The sequence below is a fragment of the Cebus imitator genome, unplaced genomic scaffold (genome assembly GCF_001604975.1).
Source record: "Cebus imitator isolate Cc_AM_T3 unplaced genomic scaffold, Cebus_imitator-1.0 Scaffold1, whole genome shotgun sequence".
Classification (NCBI taxonomy): Eukaryota; Metazoa; Chordata; class Mammalia; order Primates; family Cebidae; genus Cebus; species Cebus imitator.
In genome coordinates this window covers 16,538,986-16,562,073 of record NW_016107316.1, presented here as the reverse complement: position 1 = coordinate 16,562,073, position 23,088 = coordinate 16,538,986, and positions in this window count along the sequence as shown.

Genomic DNA, 23,088 nt, shown 5'->3' with positions numbered 1-23,088 from the left:
CTTGTATTTTTCGGTAGGTACAGGGTTTCACCTTGTTGGCCAGGCTGGTCTGGAACTCCTGACCTCAGGTCACCTGCCCACCTTTGCCTCCCGAAGTGCTGGGATTACAGGCCTGGGCCTGAGCCACTTCTCCTGGTCCCCCTAGCCTTTCAATATCGATTCCTTAGTTTCTCTTGCCCCATGGTTGAGAATTGTTTGGCTGTTTTGTTTTGCTTTGTTACTAGTAGAAATGCTCTGCTGGTAGAAGTCAGAGAGGAAAGGAACTTAAAGATACTTAAAAATTAAACCTAACTTCATTTTACTTCGTTTAACGTTGAGCGGTTAATTTGTGTTGGTAGGCTTGGCTACGTGTCTGTAGGCCAGTAATCTGCCATCCCAGCTTCCTGCAGGACTGTTGGGAAACTGGAATAAAATCTACATGAAATGACACAGTAGGCATGCATATGTATTTTTTCCTTCCTTCATGGCTCAAGGCATGGACAGAACCAGAGAAAGAATACAGGTTGCCAGAATTTTAAAACAGTGCTCTCTCTGCTGCATCTGAAACTCATGTTGTCTATTTCTCTCTAGCCTTGGCCCCCACCTCCAGCCCCTGCCCCACTCTCTTGCTGCTTCCAGGTTTTCTTCTTGTCCCTCGACCTTGTTTGACTCTCTTAGCAGCATGCCAGCCCCAAGGGAAACTCTGGGATGGTTCCTGGAACACACATTTAATCTGGACCCCCTCATCCCGGACACACACAACCCTGCATCTCACAAATAAGCTGTGTCTATTCTTCAGTTCCAGGACTAGGCCAGGTGGCTTTGAGATTAACTGAGAGAGGCCGGGCACAGTAGCTCATGCCTGTAATCCCAGCACTTTGGGAGGCCAAGGCGGGCGGATCACGAGGTCAAGAGATCGAGACCATCCTGGTCATGGTGGAACCCGGTCTCTACTTAAAATACAAAACAATTAGCTGGGCGTGGTGGTGTGGGCCTGTGGTCCCAGCTACTCAGAAGACTGAGGTGGAAGAATCACTTGAACCCAGGAGGCAGAGGTTGCAGTGAGCCAAGATTGCGCCACTGCACTCCAGCCTGGTAACAGAGCAAGACTCCATCTAGAAAAAAAAAAAAAAAAAAGAGATTGATTGAGAGTCAGATCTGAACTGGAGCAGAAAGGAGAATCTGGGCTCTAGCTTGATATGGTCTCCCAGATATACTCCCTTCCCACAATTCCACTCAACACAATATATACTCATGAAACATTGGTGTCTGCAGTACAGAAGGAAATGTAGTGTTTTCAAAGAATGAAAAGTCTGGCAGGGAATTCCAGATGAATATTGATAAAAACATTATTTGATGCCGAGCATCATGGCTCACACCTCTAATCCCAGCACTTTGGGAGGCCAAAGTGAGCAGATCATCTGAGGTCAGGAGTTCTAGGACAGCCTGGCCAACATGGTAAAACCCCATCTTTACTAAAAATATAAAAATTAGTCAGGCATGGTGGCACATGCCTGTAATCCCAGCTATTTGAGAGGCTGAGACAGGGGAATCACTTGAGTCCGGGAGACGGAGGTTGCAGTGAGCTTAGATTGCCTCTCTGCACTCCAGCCTGGGCAACAGAGCGAGACTCTATCTCCAAAAAAAAAAAGAAAAAGTTACGTGGCAAGAAAAAACATGGTCAATTTTGCATGAGAAGCACAGACCTCTATTTAGATAACTCACAAGCCAGATAGTTTAATTCGTTCTATCAGCTATTTACCAATCACTCGCTGTGACGTGCTAGACACTGTGGAAGATACTTAGGAACTGGGAGACATGTAAAAATTATCATAAAATCTTATAATGACTACGGAGGCACATATAAGGAGCAGAGAAGAGTTTCATGAAGGGAAAAATGAAAAAACACCATTCAGGTATGGGGAAGGAGTGGAGAGTTTCCACACCCTCCAAAGGGTGCCACCCTCCAGGAACCTCCACGTGTTCAGGTATCCAAGCTCCTCTTGGGTTTTTATGAAAGCTTCATAACGTCAGCATTCCTTCCCCCGGGGTAAGGTATGGGAACCTCTCTGGGGAGGATCTTAAGAATGACCATTCAGGAAAGATTAAAGTCCCGCCTTGGGGCAGGTGAAAGGACGGATGGAGAAGGAAGAGAGATTCTGTTTCCTGTGGCCTAACACACGCAATATTACAGCAAAAGACTGTAACAAGGGCTGTGGGAGTTACGTGGCAGGAATCGTGGAGGAAAACTAATGTCTTTCATAACAGCATAGCACTCAAGGTCCTCCCAACAGGGCCCCAGACTTCTTTCCCACCTGACTTCCACCCCCAGTTCCCTCCTCAACTGTGCTCCTGCAGACAGGCTTGGACAACACACTTACCATACTTTTTCCTCTACCATCTCTGACCTTTGCAAATTTCAGTCCCTCTGAACCACTTCAGCAAATTAACTGAACCCAAAGAGGGGATCATGGGAATCCCAGCTTGAAACCAGTCGGTCAGAAGTTTTGGAGGTCCAGATTTACTGGGTGTTGTTGGGGGCAGTCTTGGGGACTAAGCCCTCATCCTGTGGGATCTGACACTATCTTTCAGTGTCAGAACTGCATTAGAGGACACCCAGCTGCTTGCTGCATAGGGGAACCCCCGCACACACATTTATTTGGTCACAACTCATCTGCGTTGATTGTGGTGATGTGAGGGTAGAGGAAAAACGCTGTTATAGAGAATTGTCCCTGTACCAGCGCCCAACCCAAAAGCCTTCCTGACAGCTCCAGGGTTGGCAAAACCACGTCTCTACTAAAAATACAAAAATTAGCCAGGCGTGGTGGCACATGCCTGTAATCCCGGCTACTTGGGGGGCTGAGGCAGGAGAATTGCTTGAACCCAAAAGGTAGAGGTTCAGTGAGCCGAGATGGTGCCACTGCGCTCCAGCCTGGGCAACAATGTGAGACTCTGTCTCAAAAAAAAAAAAAAAAAAAAAAAAGACAAGATGGCCAATGTAATTTGAGTTTCAAATATAAATGGACTGATTTGTAATGTACGCCCCAGGTGGCATGTGAGACATACTAAAAACATTTTTTGTTTGTTTTCTCAAACTCAGATCCCACCTATGTTTTATCTGGCAAGCGTAGTTAGCATCAGCTATTGGAGGTGTTCCTGAATTCTCATGACTGAACCGGGCCTAGAGTAGGTCTCCCCACCCATACTCCCAACCTGTATTCCTAAACAGATCCCACTGGAATGCAGTTCCTAAGGAGACAGGGATAACGCCGCTTTGGCCAGTCTGTCCCCTTTGGTATGGGTGCCTTGGCCAGAGGTCTTTGGCCCTGCAGAAGCCAGTTTCTCCCATCTGTCTGTCATATGGCCTGTGAGAACCATGAAAAGAGGCTCTGATCTCTGTTCACCCCCCGGGGCTCAGCAGCCAACACTGTTCTCTGGGCTCCATGTGTTCAATGGTGAAGGAATCGGCCCATACCCAGCTTCTCTGAGGTGTAGTCAAGGTGTTTAGACAAAATATGTGCAGGAAACGGTGCCATAGAAGTTGACCACAATGGGTGGCACTATGCATAAGAGGAATCTGAGATACGGTCTTTGGGCTCACAGTTTCAAACAGTGCAGTGGCTCAGGCCTGAATTTCCCAGCACTTTGGGAGGCCAAGGTGGGTGAATTACCTGAGGTCAGGAGTTTGAGACCAGCCTGACCAACATGGAGAAACCCCGTTTTACTAAAAATACGAAAAACTAGCTGGGTGTGGTAGTGCACGTCTGTAATCTCAGCTACTCGGGAAGCCAAGGTAGGAAAATCGCTTGAACCCAGGAGGCAGAGGTTGTGGTGAGCCGAGATCACACCACTGCACTCCAGCCTGGGCAACAAGAGCCAAACTCCATCTCAAAAAAACAAAAAACAAAACAAAAAAAAACCAGAAGGGCGGAACTCTAGGTTCCAACTCTCCAGAATAGTGTGCCCCTGAAGAGGTGCTGAGCAGAAGTCAGCCATGTAGGTGAGCTACGAAAAGGAGGCAAAGTGAGAATTGGGGTTCCTATCTTTAGCTGCAGAAATCCAAAACATGGTGACGGGTATGACAGAAAGGCAAGTAGAAAGAACGTCACATTTACTGAGTGCCCCACGTGTGATAGGTCTATGCCAGCTGCTTTACTCAGGTTGTCTCGTCTCATGGAACGCTCTCAGCAACTGTGCAAGATAAGTACTATTATTCCCATTTCACAGCTGGGAAACCGAGGCCCAGAGAGGTTAGACTACTCTCCAGTACATGGGCAGGCAGAGATTCAAACCCAGGACACGCCATCCAAAACCCATTTTCTTTCCGTCACACCATGCTGCCTGGTGGTACACACTGATGTGCACATCCACAGCTGTGCTATAAGTTGAGGCAGTTCGGAGTTCCTGGCAGTCTAAAGCTTCATGCTCCTTCCTGCCCTTGACCTACATTTGCTTCTCTGCCTCACCTGTTTCATGTACCCCATGACTGGGTTTGGAGGGTGGAGATTGGAGAGGTATTGAGGCTATCTATACCAACCTGGGCACTTAATTTCCACCCTGCTCCCCCAGGCCTCATCCATGTCGGGCCTCTCCTGTGACCTTGACTGGAGCCCAGGGGCCTCCTAGAATTGGTTTGGTCAGGCCAGAGGAACTAAGCCTTAGAAAGGTTATTATTCTTTGGCCAAAGTGCACGCTGGTTAACGTGGTCCTCTGCTGTGACAGCTCAAATGATATCCTCTGCCATAAGCAAGTGGCACGGTGAGGTCCCAAGTTTCCATATGAACCAGAGACTGAATTTCCCTGCATGACACAGAAAGGGAGGCTTAGAAGTGGGAGGGAATCTCCAGCCATTGCATAAAACCCAGGACCCTCACTCGAATTCTGGGCTTCAGCATCCCCATCATCACATCACCAGGGCCTGTCCTGTAGTTATAGGAGTCTGGCTTCCTGACACTCCAGCCTCACATGGCCCCATCAGCTCTACTGTGTCTACACAAAAGCCTCTAATCTCCTCCTCATCGGCTACAACAACTGCAGCCCCTCTTGCCCAGGGTGCCAACCTTGAGCAGCCAACATCTTTAAAGTACCTCTCAGAGGGAGGGAAGAGGGAGGAAGATGACAGTCCCAGGGAATATAGCTTCAGGAAAATAAAAAAACTATGGGACCTAGAGAAGGACCCAGGGAGACCCAGATGGGAGAATGAGCCCCTAACGCCTGTCACACAGCTGATTAGCTGTGAAGCCAGAAATAGAACCCAGGATTCCTGCCTCCAGGCTGGATGACTTGAACCCCTGGCACTTCTCCCTCAAAGCAAGTTAACCTACTTGACCTACTTCTCTGAAGCTACAGGAAGAGCAGCCTGTGAAAACCACTTCCAAGCAGAGGAGTGGGTGGGTATCCAAGGCTGAAGGCTGCATCTGCACAACACGCAAACAGCTCCAGAGCCTGGGCGGCAGGATGGGCTTGGTTCACCAAGGTTGCTGGGAGTTGCCTTGGGCCATAGGAGGGGCACGAGTGGGAAGGGGTGGGTGGGGAGAGCTGCCTGCTGCCAGGAGATGGGGTCTGAGCATCTGGAAAGAACACTGCTGCAGGACAGATTTTGCAACTAGATTTTACCACGGTGTGAGCAGTGTTTGAGGTATTTGTGGTTGACATGTTGAGATTTAAAAGACCAAGCAGATAATCCCAGCTGCATCACTTCATGGGCTTGGGTTTACCCTGTGTTCACCTTCTAGAGAGGGGCCAGGTCACCTTCTTCAGCTGCCAGCCCCTCTGGTCCCTGGAGGGGAGTCTCCTTTCTTACACGAAGCTCAAATCCATGTCCACTTGCTTCTGGTCAGAAGCTCAAGCACGGCCATGCCCATGACCCAGACTCTAGTCTAGACCAAGGAAATTCTGCCTCTTCACTCTCTCCTTGTTGCCAGTGGTAGGAGGCACCTGTCACCCACCTATGACCCCCCCGCCCCCCTCCCACTGATCTCCATCCTGGGTGATACTTGTTCTCACTGCAAGGCCCAAGCCCACCCTCACTCTGAAGGACATGAAGGTCCATGCCATTGTTTCTGTCTCTTCTTCCTGCTGATCTGCATGACAGGGAAGATAAAAGAAGAGCTAGTTACATAGGTGGTCTCAAAAAGTCAGATCTGGCTCTCCTGGTCATAGCTAAGGAAATCTGCATCTCACCACAGCCAAGGAACAGGCTTTCCCAGAAACTGGCCAACAGGATCAAAGGATGGTTTAAACAAAATGAAAAGAGAGGAAGAAAAATGCCTCCAGGGCCAGGCGTGGTAGCTCATGCCTGTACTCCCAGCACTTTGGGAGACCGAGACGGGAGGACTGCATGAGCCAAGGAGTTCGAGACCAGCCCTGGCAACACAGTGAGACCCTGTCTCTACAAAAAAATTAAAATATTAAAAATAAAAAAGATTAACCAAGCATGGTGGCATGTGCCTGTAGTTCCAGCTATTGGGGAGGCTGAGGTCAGGGGAATCACTTGAGCCTGGGAGGTTGAGGCTGCAGTGAGCCATAGTGGCACCACTGCACTTCAGCCTGGGGAACCAGGTAAAACCCTGTCTCAAAAAACTAAATACATAAAAAGAAAAACGCCTCCAGGAAATTGTAAACCTGGCTAATAGAGAACACAAAAAGAACATGTGAGATGCTGAGCCCCTAAGACCTGAAAATTGGTACTGGTATAGGAAGAGCCACAGCTCTTCAATAGGGCCAGATGCAACCTCTCCAGGGAAGTTACCCTCGCCCACCTAAGCCAAACCCAGCCCTTCAAGCCTTGTAGAGCCACTGCCTTGTGTGGGCTTTGGACCCTGATATTGCCCCTTTCCCAATAAAGCATGCTGCATTTTACATTCACCACAGCCCCCTCAGCATTTGGCAGCTCTGCAGTTAAGGATCCCTGGCCGTGCCCATTTTCCCCTTTCTGAACTCTTCCTGGCCACAGGATTCCTCTTTGATACTCAACCCCAATCCTCAGCTTCCAGATCTCTAGTCAACCCTCACTTTTCTGGCTCAAGGATGACAGCTGACTTCAGTCTCATGACGATGGTCCAAGGAAGAAGATGTTCAGCAATTCTCAGTGAACATAATGGAGAAGCTCAGACGTCCACACACCAACATGCATGCAGCAGACAAAATCGAGTTGAAGTCTGAGTCCCATTAGTATCTGACATCTGGTCGGTTAGGACTCACTCATGTTCTAAACTATGGCACATGTGTCTATTGAGAGCCTACTACATGCAAAACACGGTAGGGAGAGAATAAAAAGTCCCTGCCATCCAGAAAACTCACAGCCCAGTAGAGAAGGCAAGTCAGGACAGCGAGATATACCTCAGACAGAGAGAAAAACGGAGTCCTGGCAGGAGCCTAGGAGAGAGGCTCCACCTGGGTGGACTGGGAGGGAGTTAGGGAAGGAGCCGGGCATGGAGACAGAATGGAACATGAGCAAAGGCAGGTGTCGGGACGTCACAGCTATTTATAAAGAAAAGCAAATGGCACATTTGATAGAAGCATATGCAAGCTGAAGGGATATGGGGAGGGAGGCAGTAAGAAAGGCAGGCTTTGGCCCAGTCCCAGAAGGCCCTGAGTACCTAAGGACTTTGGCCTCTATTCAGTGAGGAAGATTCTTCTGGAAGCTATGGGGAATCAACAGTGTGAGATGTTGCTAATAGGTGGGGGAAGGAGCAGACAGGGCCAATGGGTATGGAGCTAGGAGGTCCCTGGTGACCGGACATATTTCCTCACTGACTTGTGGCCGCCTCTTCCAGTAAGATGGTTTCTGGCATTGGGGGCATTGAAGATGCACAGCAGGGTTGTACAGAACGAAGTCTCTTCCTGCTTCCCAGGGAAGAATGGGAAGGGCTTACAAAACTCATCTTCATCCCCATGCGTTCTCTTTCTCCTTCCCTTAGGAGGTGGCTCTTAGGATGGCAAGACATGGGCCATGCAAGCCTTCTACCTGGGAGGCTCCGTAGGCTTTAAGGGGCTCCATTGGGCCAGGGGGACAGGATACAGCAAGCTGGCTCCTTATGGCTAACTCTGGCTGTCAGCTCATCGGCAAGGGGGAAATGGGTCCACAATGGTTTCCACATTGCTTAGCTTGGCACACTGGGTTTCCCACACAGAGACTGGACACACAGAAGCCTTGATCAGGAATCAAGACAAGGAATTCATCAGTAATGTGCCCGATGTCACCTCTCAGGAAACTAAGAGTGGCAGGAGGCAGCTGGATGAGATACAAAGCCAGCCAAGAGAAGGGGGAACTAAAACGGTGACCTTCAGGTTTCAGGGCAATGAGAGGGGGAAGGAGACGGAAGAAGCAATGAATGGGTATTTGTACCAGTACCCAGTACCCGGTGCCTGGTGCGTAGGAGGTGCTCAGAACATACTCATTGAAGGAAGCATCTTTCTCGCTCTAAGCCTCACAACAACCCTGTGAAATAGATTGGAATTAGGAAATGCATTTTTAAAAGAGCCATTCCCAGAGTCACACAATAAATGGTAGAAGCAGGATTCCAGTCTAAGTCTGCTTTTCCCCAAGCTCTGTTCTCTTTCTTCTGTTTCTCACCAGATTGCAAGTAGCTAAGCTGCAGGTTGGTGATGTGGCAACAGATGAGGTGGCAGATGAATCTGGCCAATGTCACTGTTCAAAGAAGGTCGCTGGGGAACTGAAGGTCATTCACAGAGGGCTTCCCTTCAGCTTGTGCCAGCAGTCCATGGGGAGCTTGCTACAGGGCAGATTCTTGAGCTCCATGCCAGACCCATGGAAGAAGGCTGGGTTCTGCAGGGAGAGGGAACTGGTGGACATGGCTGGGAGGAGTTGAGAGCGGGCAGCATAAGACACCCAGACTATAGAGCAAGGAGGAGGCTGTCACAGGATAAAGATGGGGAGTTTCCTTTAGTGGTAGTTAAGGGGACATCGCTAAGGGGCAACAGAAATGCCTACAACATGAGACTCTGGAAAAGGAGATGGGAGCTGGTTTTGTAATAAGCAGATGAGAACTCGCAACCCAACTGAATATAATGATGGGTGTGTGGTTAAGGGCAAAGTAATTCACAACTTCAATTGACACAGTAACTGTCAGTGAGAGAAGCCAATGGAGGAGGTAACTATTCACAATGGGAGTCTCAGGCATTGGGGAGTACCAGGGGACAGAGTGTGTGGATGTTGTCACTCTTTCAGAGGACAGTATTCACATATCTCTGGCTCAGGCTTGGCCCTCGTCTACTATGTTGTAGTCACACTTCTTTGTTGTGTTGTGTTTTTTTGAGACAGGGTCTCACTCTGTTGCCCAGGCTGGAGTGCAGTGGCACAATCTCATCTCACTGCAACCTCCCAGGTTTAAGCGATTCTTGTGCCTCAGACTCCCAAGTAGCTGGGACTACAGGCACATGCCACTACACCCAGCTAATCTTTTTTATTTTTGTATTTTGTAGACACGAGGTCTCACTATGTTACCCAGGCCAGCCTTGAACTCCTGGCTTAAGTGATCCTCCTGCCTTGGCCTCCCAAAGTGCAAGGATTATAGGTTAGAGCCAGTGTGCTGGGGCTGTACTCACCCTAAAAGAAAATGCACATTAAAATAATGCAGATGGTCAGACTGAAGCCTGGGAAAGGAGTGCTCAGGGAGCCTGACTTGGGCAATGGACCTGAAACAAACACCTCTTTGGGGGACAGACATCCCTGACCAGCAGACCCAGGTATTTCAGTCCCATTGTCAGGTATGTTCCCATAGATGGATGCATCAGATGATCAAGTTTAATACCTTTAGATAAACCTGCTAATTGTCTTTGTTCTTTTCCCTGGTTCACCACGATCTTCTGGTTATATTTTAGTTTCTCTATGTGGCTGGCAAGCCAGCCAATTTGAACATTTCAGTCCCGTATGTAGTTATATTTCTAACTGTACGTGGGCATTCTGGAAACATCCGTTTCTTGTGAATCTGCTTGATATAGCCCCAAGAGTGTAGTCACATCTGTCCATTACTGACTTCACTGAGGATGTCCTGACTTTCAAATATTCAACTCTATTTCCTCTACTTTCTGTTTCTGTCTCTCTAATGAAGCAATAATTACGAAAAGGGATCTTGATGAGATATGAGCGTGATTCAACTCAAAGAAAATCATATAAGGGTCTCCTTATATCTTGTTTTTGAAGATGGAGTCTTGCCCTGTCACCCAGGCTGGAGTACAGTGGTGTGATCTCTGCAACCTCCACGTTCTGGGTTCAAATGTTTCTCCTGCCTTAGCCTCCTGAGTAGCTGGGATTACAGGCATGCACCACCAAGCCCAGCTAATTTTCGTATTTTTGGTAGAGGTAGGGTTTCGCCATGTTGGTCAGGCTGGTCTGGAACTCCTGACCTCAAGTGATCTGACCGCCTGGGCCTCCCAAAGTACTGGGATTATAGGTGCGAGTCACTGCACTCGGCCAAGAGTGTAACTTTTGAAAACATTTCTGACCAACTTATCGTAACTATGGAAATTCTAAAAACATTTACTTATTTATTTTTTGAGACAGAGTCTTACTTTGTCACCCAGGCTGGGGTGCAGTGGCATGATTTCAGCTCACTGCAACCTCTGCCTCCTGAATTCAAGCTATTCTCATGCTTCAGCCTCTCGAGTAACTGGGATTACAGGCACGCAGCACCATGCCCAGCTAATTTTTGTATTTTTTAGTAGAGACGGCATTTCAGCATGTTGGCCAGGCTGGTCTTGAACTCCTGACCTCAAGTGATCCACCTGCCTCAGCCTCTCAGATTGCTGGGATTACGGGCCTGAGCCACTACACCTGGACCATTTTATTTTCTTCTTCCCCAAACATCTTGCTCCAAAATGACAACATCATTTCTGACCAACAGGGCATTAAAAGTACCTCTTTCCCAAAACTATTCTGCAGTCTTGTCCCAAGTCACTTGCTATACAACTGGACACTGCCAGACACTCACTGTAAACTCTTACCTCAAATTATCAATTCTTCAAGACAAAGTGGACAGTGAGATGGGCTATATGCACTGCCCACCGAGAGGATGCCCTTTAGAACAAATCTGAATGGGGTTGTTCATGGATGTGGCTGGCAGGATGCTCCACAGGAGGCCACAGATGTGGGCTGAGGAAGTGGCAGCAAGTGGCAGGAGCTGATGTATGAGACGTGTGAACGAATTCTCTTTCATTGTGCCTCCAGGACCTACTTGAACCTGCTCTCACTGCTTTCTAGTAAGCTGCTAACCACACTCAACTTTACGGCCCTGGGGCTCAGACATTACCAAGTCCTCAGTGGGTAACTCAACATCTCACTGGGACCAGATGCTCTGTGGGTGACATTCCATCTTTTTCAAGGCTCAAGGCTCACTAGCAGGCCAAGAGTATCTCTTACAAAAGTAACAGCCGCTTACTGAAGAAGTCATGGATTGATACAAAACAATAAAGGTCTCCACAGTGATTCTCTTCATCAGGCTTGCCACAACTACGTTCTGCAGCCCAGTTTGCCATTGTTAACTCAAGCACTATTTGGATCCACTGCGTTGTTAAGGTCAAGTGGCCGAATCACACATGCTGAAACCTGGAGAAGATTTTCTTTCTCTGGCCCCTGCTGAAAACTGGGAAGCCTTTCAAGTCATTTGGCAAATGGATTGGAGATGCATACCAGACTGAGGTGTGTGTTACCTGGACAGTCTGAAAAGGATCTGGCTGGGCGCGGTAGCTCATACCTGCAATCCCAGCACTTTGGGAGGCCATGGCAAGTGGCTCATTTGAGGTCAGGAGTTTGAGACCAGCCTGGTCAACATGGTGAACAGCCGTCTCTACTAAAAATACAAAAATTAGCTGAGTGGTAGTGGCAAGTGCCTGTAATCCCAGCTACTCAGGAGATTGAGTTAGGAGAATCGCGTGAGCCTAGAAGGCGGAGGTTACAGTGAGCCGAGATTGTCCCACTGCACTCCAGTCTGGGTGAGAGAGTATCTATCTCAAAGATAAATACATAAATAGGGCCGACTCTATGACTCACACCAGTAATCCCGGCTCTTGGGGAGGCCAAGGCGGGAGCATTGCTTGAGCCCAGTTCAAGATCAGCCTGGGCAACATGGTGAAACCCTGTTTCTACAAAATTACAAAAATTAGCCAGGGATGGTGGCATGTGTCTGTGGTTCCAGCTACTTGGGAGGCTGAGGTGGGAGAATTGCCTGAGCCTGGGAGGCTGAGGCTGCAGTGAGCCGAGATCATACCACTGCACTCCAGACTGGGTGACAGAGGGAGACCTTGTCTCAGGAAAAAAAAAAAAAGCCTAAAAAGGCCCAGCAAAGCTTGTACCTCCTTTTTATCTCCTTTTTTCCCTTTTTTTGAGATGGAGTCTTGCTCTGTTGCCCAGGCTGGAGTGCAGTGGCACGATCTTGGCTCACTGCAATCTCTGCCTCCCAGGTTCTAGTAATTCTTCTGCCTCAGCCTCCCAAGTAACTGGGACTGCAGGCGCCCACCACCACACCTGGCTAAATTTTTTTTGTATTTCTAGTAGATACAGCATTTCACCATGTTGGCCAGGCTGGTCTCAAACTCCTGACCTCAGGTGATCCATCCACCTCGGCCTCCCAGAGTGCTGGGATTACAGGTGTGAGCCGCCGCACGTAGCTGCTTATGCCTCTTTCTTAGTGATGAGATTAAAGGTGCTCAACCTAGTCTTCATTTTGTATGGGGAGTTAGACCCCTACAACCTCTAGAAGCATCACTGAGGCGACAGACGCCTGCATCTTCTTAGAATCGCTCTCCTTCCCATCCTCCTTTCCTTACTCTGGCATGTGTTTTATCAAGGTACTTTGGGTACCTGGAACTTCCAGATCTTTAGATCCTATCATCATGATGTAGGATCAATATTGTAGACTAGCATGATGCCTAATGGGATAAAAAGACAATCAGTGTCCTGTGAATTTCATTCTTGTCCAGAGACAGAGAGATGATAATGCCAAGGAAGATGGCATGTTGCCCTAATATTTCTCTTCCAGGTGAAAACAACCCTGTTCCCGGCGCCTTCTAATTCCTGAGATAGAGAACAAAGACATTAGGGTTATTGCAGTCTTCCAGGTGCCACAGGCTCTATTAGGAGACCCCATCTGGAACAGCAGATACAAGAGCACTGAGGACCCATGTGATTTTTCAAGATCCAGCCAGTTTCTGTAGTAGCCAAACTAAATAGTTAATGGAAATGTAATATAACTCTGCACCTGGCGTCTAACAAGATCCTGGTGATGATTTCCCTGGGGATGTAGTGTTGTTTTGACTGATTTTGGATAGGTAGAGGGAAGTACAGGTACTTTCAAATGGCCCTGTTTACATACAGGCTTTATTTCACAGGTCAGGAGGCCATTTCTGTGATTCTGAGGATGTCTAGTGGCTAATCATTTGTTTTGGTACTGAGGCCCTATGATCAAAAAGCCTTGAAGGGGCTGGGCATGGTGGTTCATGCCTGTAATCCTAGCACTTTAGGAGACTGAGGTGGGCAGATTGTTTGAGCCCAGGAGTTTGAGACAGTCTGAACAACAGGGCAAAGCCCCATCTCACCCAACAAATATGAAAACTAGCCAGGCATAGTGGTTTGAGCCTGTAGTCCTAGCTACGCTCTGGAGGCTGAGGTCAGAGGATCACTTGAGCCCAGGCAGTGAAAGCTGCAGTGAGCCATGATTGTGTCACTGCACTTCAGCCTGGGCGACAGAGCAAGACCCTGTCTCAAAAACCAACCAACCAACCAACCAAAAAAATAAAAACCAAAAAAACACCCAAAACCAAAACACAAAGAGAGGCTTGAAGGCCTGAAGTTTCTGGTCATCATGCTGGCCTTGCTGCCTAAGAAGAAAGTCACGTCCACGCCACCAGCAGTTAAGTGCCACCATTTAGCGTCTGCTGACCTGGGATCTATCCACTGCCATTAAAATAAGGGGAACCATGGCAGCTGCAGCATCTCCCATCGGCATTCCTGGCCTACTTAGACAGTCACTAAAGCATTCTCAAAGATGCTGGTATTTTCTTCACTGGCTTTCTGGGCCACCTTGGGGACATAAAAAGAGGACATGTGAATGCCCTCCAGTATTTCTGTCTTCCCGCGCCTTCGAATTCCTTCCTCAACATGACACCACTTTGTACCTCCACTGCATTTCGCATTGCCCTCCCCAGTGACTAGGTTTCAGGCAACCAACCAAGAAAATGTTTAGAAACATTTCCAGCTACTTGAGTCAACCTGCTAAATCTGAATTTCTAGAAAGTATATCTGCATTGATGCGTTCAGCCTGAATCTAAAATGTTACTTTTTCCCTCAGAATATCCATTCCTATGTATGTTCCTTCACATTACTGTAAATTAGCAAATCTTGGGGGGGGGGGTGTGCACGCATGCGCGTGTGTGTGTGTGTGTGTGTCTTGTCCAGTGTGTGCTAATCATTAACTCTCTGGCTGTACTTTATAATTGGCCCTCCTGGACATGCTGGTACCTAATTCTAGTTATAAGTTTGGAGATAATGAGGAGTGAGGGGAGTCAAACAGGAAGATAATTGGCTTCCTTTTGCAAGATAATTCTCTTAGGGGCATCTTCATGTAAAGCAACAATAGCCTCATTACACATAGGAGCAGGCTGTGTTCTGGCTGGTGATGAAGGCGTAGTGAGGCTTGGGGGCACAGAGTGCCCTGAGTTTTTCAGATATCCTCCTATTTCTCATTCCAGTTCTCGAGCGGCAGTGCGGTCCTAATCAATGCTCTAACTTTCACATACGGGTCCTAGTGAGGCTAAAAATTCAGCTGACTTTGTAATTTGGTAATTCATGGAGTTTGGCTTTCAGTTACCTCTGTTCTGTAGCTGTGAGAAATGAGATTCTCTTTAGTATGATCTTAGAAAGTGCCTGTGTGTTCATCTGTATTATGATCTGAGAATTTAAGGAGCTGAGCTTATAATCTATTTTTGTTGAAGCAGACTAGAGCCAAGAAAAGAAGTTAACACCACTCAAGAAGGTTTTGAATTTCTTTTGACTTTCCTATAGTTTGCAGGGACAAATAATTGCTTTTAATAAACAGTGACCTGGAAAATATCTTTTAATTTTTTTCTACCACTATACAATATCAAGCACATATTATCGCTACATACTAACTAAATTTTTACTGCTCTCAGTCTTAAGTAACTAGGTAGCCAGATCAGATTCCTTCCCTCATCCATTTCTCCAGGGTGCTGTCATCTGCAACCATCTCCTTCTACCAATTTCTCTGTACTAGTCAAGGTTTTTGGTCCAGTTATCAGAAACTGACTCTTGTTAACTTCAGCGCAAAAGAAATTTGCTGGAATGGTGTAAGGCAGTTCACAGAATCAAGGGAAAGTCCACAACACCAAGATCAAAACCTCGCCAGGGGCCAGGTGTGGTGGCTTACACCTGTAATCCCAGCACTTTGGGAGACCAAGTCAAGCAGATCACCTGAGATCAGGAGTTCAAGACCAGCCTGGCCAACATGGTGAAACCTCCCTCTACTAAAAATACAAAAATTAGCCAAGTGTGGTGGCAGGCACCTATAATCCCAGCTACTTGGGAGGCTGAGGCAGGAGAATCACTTGAACCCCAGGGGCAGAGCTTGCAATGAACTGAGATCGAGCCACTGCACTCCAGCCTGGGCAACAGAGTGAGACTCCTTCTCAAAAACAAACAGACAGACAAAAAAGCCCCATCCAGGGATCAAGAGAGGTTAGGCAGCCAAATTCTATCAAGGTCCTGCCACCAGAATAGGGCCACCCTGGCTGTAACTGCCATCCGTGGCTACTGGTCCTTCTACTTTAGGTATCACTGGCAAAGGATGCCTATCCCACACTACTCTCCACTCCTCTACTGCTGAGGTGAAAAAGCTCCCACCTTTTTTGTCTTTACATTATTCCCCCAGTATTCAAAATCCTGATTGACTGAGCCTTGGTCACATGCTCTCTTGCTAGAGGACAAGGAGAGAGAATTTCTATCCCTTTGGTTTTCATAGCGGGAGGTGGAGCCCTGTCCCCACATATGTTTGGACTCCCCCACAGATGAGAAGGGTGTTTAGATACTAGGCAGTCCCACTTTTCCCAGAAAAAATCGAGTGCAGTCTTCAAACTAAAAAGCCTTAGGACAAACATTGCAAAACGAGGATTCAAGCCTACAGTAGGTGGAGCAATTTATTTAGAGTAATTATTTTAATAAATAAATAAAAACCTCATGTCTAGACAAATTTATTTATAAGAAGCTAAGGGGACTTGGAAAAGGAATTGCAAAGCAACTATCAATAAGCTTTAAAACTTCATGAGAAACTAGAAAGGAATTGCAATTGGGTTGACCTTGTATGAAGGAAAATAGTGGGTTCTGCTCATCACCAGCTTGGTGTTGAGTACTGACAATTAATAGGATCACCTGGTTAAACAGGGCTGCTTGTTGTGAACGCTCAGAAAATAATCAAGTGAACCCAATGAATTTATTAAGGACAAATCATAGTAACCGTCTTTATTTCCTTTTTGATTTGACTAATAGGTTTGTAGACTACTGGTAGACGACAAACAAATGTTATAGGACTGTGTCTTCATAAAGTTAAAAATACTCCTATTTGTATTTAATGTAAAAATAAAACATGGTAACTCCAGAAAAGGTAGAGATTTCTACTGAAATAATGAACCCAACTATTATCTCTACTTCCTTCTCACTAAAAAACACTAAAATCATATGAAAGGAACAAGAAAGATAAAAATCTGCAGATAAAGAGATTAGGAGAGGAGACGACAGGACTAGCAATGACAACGCATTTTTGGAAGGTGGAAAATAAATGGATGAGTGGTAACTGACTTGGCAGAACAGAGAAAGCTGGAAGCAAGTGACTACAAAAGGAGGTGCCAACAAAGGAAGACAATTTGGGCAACAGAACGCCAGGAAGTCTCAGGAATCCGAAGCACTAAGGACCTCAGAGGCAAGGAGTGGAGTTGAAAAGAGGAGAATTGGGTACAAGCCCTGCCCATGTACATTTCTGATCATCATTTTACTGTGTTGCTTTCAAATAGAAACTGAGAGCCAAAAATCGTCAGACATTTGGGGAAAGCTTCTAACATGAAAGACAGGAGAACACACATTAACAAACAATAAGACTTGTAGGAAATAACAAGTGAACTCTTTATACTTAGCATCACCAGAGAGGAGAGGAGGCATTCCATTCTCGAAAGATGACTTCGACTTCACACTGCATTCGTAGAGCTCTGGGAGTTTATTGTACAGGTAAGAGGCTGCCAAATGGACAGACCAGCCACGTGCAAGAGCACTCTGTTTTTTTCTTTATTTGTCTGGATGGGTTTTTTGTTTGTATGTTTTTGTTTTGTTTTGTTTTGTTTTCTCGAGATGGAGTCTTGCTCTGGCACCCAGGCTAGAGTGGCGTGATCTCGGCTCACTGCAAACTCTGCCTCCCAGGTTCAAGCAATTCTCCTGCCTCAGCCCCCTGAATAGCTGGGATTACAAGCACGCGCTGCCATGCCCAGCTAATTTTTGTCTTTTTAGTAGAGACAGGGTTTCACCATGTTGGCCTAACTCATGATCTGCCCACCTTGACCACCCAGAGTGCTGGGATTACAGGTGTGAACCACCACGCCTGGCCTGTATGTTTGTTTTTGAGTCAGGGTCTCACTCTGTCACCCAGGCTGGAGTGCAGTGGCACAATCTTGGCTCAGTGCAACCTCTGTCTCCCGGGCTCAAGCAACCCTCCCACCTCATCCTCCAGAGTAGCTGGGATTATAGGCACCTGCCACTACCTCTGGCTATTTTTTTTTTTTTTTGGTATTTTTTTTTTTTTTTGCAGATATGTGGTCTCACTGTGTTGCCCAGGCTGGTCTCAAACTCTCAGACTCAAGCAATCCGCCTCCCTCGGTTTCCCAAAATGCTGGGATTATAGATGTGAGCCATTGCACTTGGCCTGCACTCTGTTGTATATATTGGAATTTGAAAGACAGTTCTAAAATATTTTAAGGGACTTCACTAAACCAATTAAAGATTTTTATCATAAGCAACAGAAATTAACACTGGATGATTTAAGCAAAATGCCCTTCATTGGGAATTATGGGGAGTTCACCACATCAAAGGGAGAGATGGAAAATCCAAATCAGAAAGAGCAGGACACCGGGCAGCTCTGGGCTCTGGCAGCAGAGATTTATAGCCAGTTGGATCAGGGCACACATGCTGTGACACATCAGTTCCAATTTTCTTAGTTCTTAAAGTCCTTGAAGAGACAGTTCAATATCCTAGCTTGGGGCAAGTATCCTCCCTCTGGTTAGGGAAACAAGAGTTGCTTTATTAGACAATTTCACTAGAGGTAATCCAGTGAGAAAGGGAAATTCTCTCCACCCAAAGAAAGTCAGAGTGATATTACCAGAAGAGGGAAGGAAAACTAGGAAACTAACCCCCAAATAGCCACACTATCTATGGCCAAAAATAAGTTTAGGCAACATGAATGTGCAGAATTTTAATTTTTTTTTGAGATAGAGTTTCCCTCTTCTTGGCCAGGCTGGAGTGCAGTGGCGTGATCTGGGCTTATCGCAACCTCCGCCTCCAGGGTTCAAGCCATTCTCCTGCCTCAGCCTTCTGAGTAGCTGGGATTACAGGCATGCACCACCATGCCCAGCTCATTTTTGTATTTTTAGTAGAGACGGGGTTTCATTATGTGGTCCAGGCTGGTCTCGTACTCCTAACCTTGTGATCCACCTGCCTCAGACTCCCAAAGTGCTGGGATCACAGATGTGAGCTACCGCACTTGGCCAGAATTTTAATTTTTTTGTAATGCAAAAGCTGTCCACTGAAAACATGTACAAACACCAATGCACTCAATCTCTTCTTGTTGGACATTAAGGTGTTTTCTGTTTTTTGCTGTTATGAACAAACACCCTTAGAGCCCATATTTTTTCAGACATCTTTAAGAAATGGTAGTTTGGGACCTTTATCATGATATCCTTTTAGACACAGATAAGGAATTGCAGGCTGAAGGACTGCATGTGAAGAATGTTGCTGGACTGTTGATTGCTGTTGACTTGAACAGGCTTTGCTAGAGTTGTGTTGATTCCGTCCTTGGCCTCCTTCTGGCCTAATGAGTTGGGCGGGCACGGTGGCTGATGCCTGTAATCCCAGCACTGTGGGAGGCCAAAAAGGGCGGATCCTTTGAGGTCAGGAGTTCAAGACCAGCCTGGCCAACATGGTGAAACCCCATCTCTACTAAAAATACAAAAATCATCTGGGATTGGTGGTGGGTGCCTGTAATCCCAGCTACTTGGGAGGCTGAGGCAGGGGAATCATTTGAACCTGGGAGGTGGAGGTTGCAGTGAGCCGAGATCACCCACTGCACTCCAGCCCGGCCAACAGAGGGAGACTCCATCTTAGAAAACAAAATAAAAATATTTTTTAAAATTGATTGCCCAGATATAGGAAGAGTAATTGCTATTTGGACAGAGAGTCACACTAAAAGGTCTGAGGGGCTTATTAAATGCAAGGTCGCTATGACTCCACAGTATGATACGGTTGCTTAGAAAAAAAAAGTCAGTGTAATTTTAGACTGCATTAAAAGAAGTAAAATTTCTAGATCTAGGGCAGTGCTAGAACCCTGTACCTTTTGCTCTGTCAGACAAAATAGTTTTGGGTTTAATTTTGACCAGTTACACTTTAAACAATATTAACAAACTGGAGTGCATATAGAGAAAGCTATCTGGAAGCTATAATGATAATATACTCAGTGCTTACTATGTGCCAGGCACCATGCTGAAAACACTCTGAAAACATCTATGAAGGGCTGGGCACGACGGCTTATGCCTGTAATCCCAGCACGTTGGGATGCCAAGGTGGGCAGATCACCTGAGGTCAAGAGTTCAAGACTAGCCTGGCCAACATGGAGAAACCCCGTCTCTACTAAAAATACAAAAATTAGCTGGGTGTGGTGGCACATGCCTGTAATCCCAGCTACTCGGGCTGAAGCAGGAGAAAACCCAAGAGTCAGAGGTTGCGGATTACGCCACTGCACTCCACTCTGGGCAACAAGAGCAAAACTCCATCTCAAAAAACAAAAACTAGCTGGGTGTGATGGCACATGCCTGTAATCCCAGCTACTCAGGAGGTTGAGGCAGGAAAATCGCTTGACTCTGGAAGGTGGAGGTTGTAGTGAGCCAAGATCGTACCATTGCACTCCAGCCAGGGCAACAGAGCAAGACTCTGTCTCAAAACAAAGCAAAACACCTATGAAGTAAGCATCATTTTATACCAGTTTTACAGATAGGGAACCTGAGTCGTGGGAAGCTAAAGAACTTGCTGAAGTCTAAGTGAGAAAGCTGGGATTTGAACCCTGGAGTCCAGTCCTTGCGACTACGTGGTCAACTGCCACATGACATTGCTTGTCTGAGTAATATGAAGCCAAACAGGTGACTTCACCACCTAAGTGTGGTTTGAGGGACTCTGAAAGGACCCTCTACAGAGAAATATCTCACTGGCCAACTGGATCATACAAACAGGCCAATTACGTATTTGTTTTATATAGTTCATTTATATCTAGATGCCTAAATACTCTTCAAATTGAAAGTCAGGCCAGGCATAGTGGCTCACACCTGTAATCCCAGAACTTTGGGAGGCTGAGGCAGGCAGATCACCTGAGCTCAGGAATTCAAGACCAGCGTGATCAACATGGTGAAACCCCCTCTCTACCAAAAATACAAAAATTAGTTGGGCATGGTGGCAAATGCTTGTAATCCCAACTTATTTGGGAGGCTGAGGCAGAAGAATTGCTTGAATCCGAGAGGCAGAGGTTGCAGTGAGCCAAGATCATGCCACCAAACTCCAGCCTGGACGACAGAGTGAGATTCAGTCTCAAAACAAAAACAAAAACAAAACAAAACAAAAATTCAGCCGAGAAAACATTTTTGTAACAGAGATTTTGATAAATATTGCCCCAGGGACTAGACGGTGGGATTCATTCATTTAACAACCATATACTGAGTTTTACAATGTCCTTGGCACAGTGGTAGTCCCTGATAATATGATGAAAAAGACTTTTCTTTTTTCTTGCCCTGGCAGTGTTCTCCAGTGGAGGGTTGAAAATAATTAATAAAGCACTAGCAGCAAAGTATGGGAAGTGTTAAGGAACAAAGGGGAATTACGGAATCAGATGGGAGGGAAACCTTCCCCAGTCTAGCTGGGTGGGAGTTAGGCGGGTAGAGGTGCAGTTCCTTCCAAAGCGAAGGCCAAATGGAAACTTGACATTGAATCAGAGTTTGCCCAGAGAAGGGAATGGAGAGGAGGGGGAGAGTCTAGGGGGCCACATGTTCAAAATTCTAGATGTGTGAGATAAGAGGTCATAGCCGGCTCTAGGGGCGAAGCATGTCTTGACACGAAGTGTGCATTATGGACCAGGGAAAGGCTCAGCCCTGGCCGTAGGTAGGACCTACTCAGAAAGGGCTTCGAAAGCTATTTTACCCAGGCCATTACAGGTGCTCCTTGATTTACGAAAGGGTTGCATTCTGATAAACTCATTGTAAGTTGCAAATACCACGAAGTTGAAAATGCATTTAGTCCTCCTAACCTCAGCACACTTACAGTATCCTGCAGTTAGGCAAAACCACTTAGCACAAAGCCTATTTTATAATAAAGTGTTGAATATCTCATGTAATTTATCAAATACTGCACTGAAAGCGAAAACCAGAATCACTCACTGTTCTTCCCAGAGTCTTATTGTACCACATTTTGCCAGCGGAGGAAAAGATCAAAATTCAAAGAATGATTTCTACTGAATGTGTAGAGGAATGGAATGTGTAATACAATGGAATGTGTGTCGCTTTTGCACCATGGTAAGTTGAAAAGTCCCAAGTCCAACCATAGTAAGTTGGGGATTGCTTATAAGGTTTTGAGCAGGGACATAACATGATCTGGTGTTTTAAATTCAAATTTATGCACTGCTCACAGTTTCAAGAGGCAAATTGTAGCCTGGGCACGCTGGCTCCTGCCTGTAATCCCAGCACTTCTGGGAGGCCGAGGCAGACAGATCACTTGAGTTCGTGAGTTTGAGACAAGCCTGACCAACATGGTGAAATCCTGTCTCTACTAAAAATAGAAAAATTAGCTGGGCATGGTGGTGCATGCCTGTAGTCCCACCTACTGGAGGGTGGGGGACGGGGGGTGAGATTGGAGGGGGCTAGGGGACATGGGTGGGCTGTGGGTTGAAGCAGGAGAATCACTTGAACCCAGGAGGTGGAGGTTACAATGAGCCAAGATCAGGCAACTGCACTCCAGCCTGGGCGACAGAGTAAGACTCAGTCTCGTAAAAAGAAAAAAAAAGAGGCAAATTGTTTCATACCCTTACTTCCTCCCCACAGCCAACCACTTTCAAACACTTCGCCTTTTCAGTTTCAGGTATCTCAAACATGGTTTTCCAATTCCCTCATTACCCAGCCACTCCTACCTTGGAGATGAGCACTGGCCCCTTGCAGCCTCTGACCTGTTCTCACTTCCTGTCCCATGCTGTTCACACGCTGGGCTCCCAAACTGCAGTCAGCCCCACCTCCCCCGGAGCCTATTCACAGCTGAGCCGTGTCATGCACTGTAATCACTTTTCCTATACAGCATTCTGTCTGGAGTTAATGACTGCTATTTTATTGGTTGTCCACTTTTCTGTGTGCTAGCACAAATTTGAGAATCCTCTGGTTGTGTAAAGCTCCTCTCAATGTGTGTTTTGTTTGTTTTGAGACACAGTCTCACTCTGTCACCCAGGCTGGAGTATAGTGGTGCGATCACAGCTCACTGGAGCCTCAACCTCCTGGGCTCTAGTGGTCCTCCTACCTTAGCCTCCTGAGTAGCTAGGGTGACAGGCATGCTTCCCCATGCCTAGCTAATTTTTATGTTTTTTTTTGTTTTTTTTGTTTTTAGACGGAGTTTCACTCTTGTTACCCAGGCTGGAGTGCAATGGCGCGATCGCGGCTCACCGCAACCTCCGCCTCCTGGGTTCAGGCAATTCTCCTGCCTCAGCCTCCTGTGTAGCTGGGATTACAGGCATGCACCACCATGCCCAGCTGATTTTTTGTATTTTTAGTAGAGACGGGGTTTCACCATGTTGACCAGGA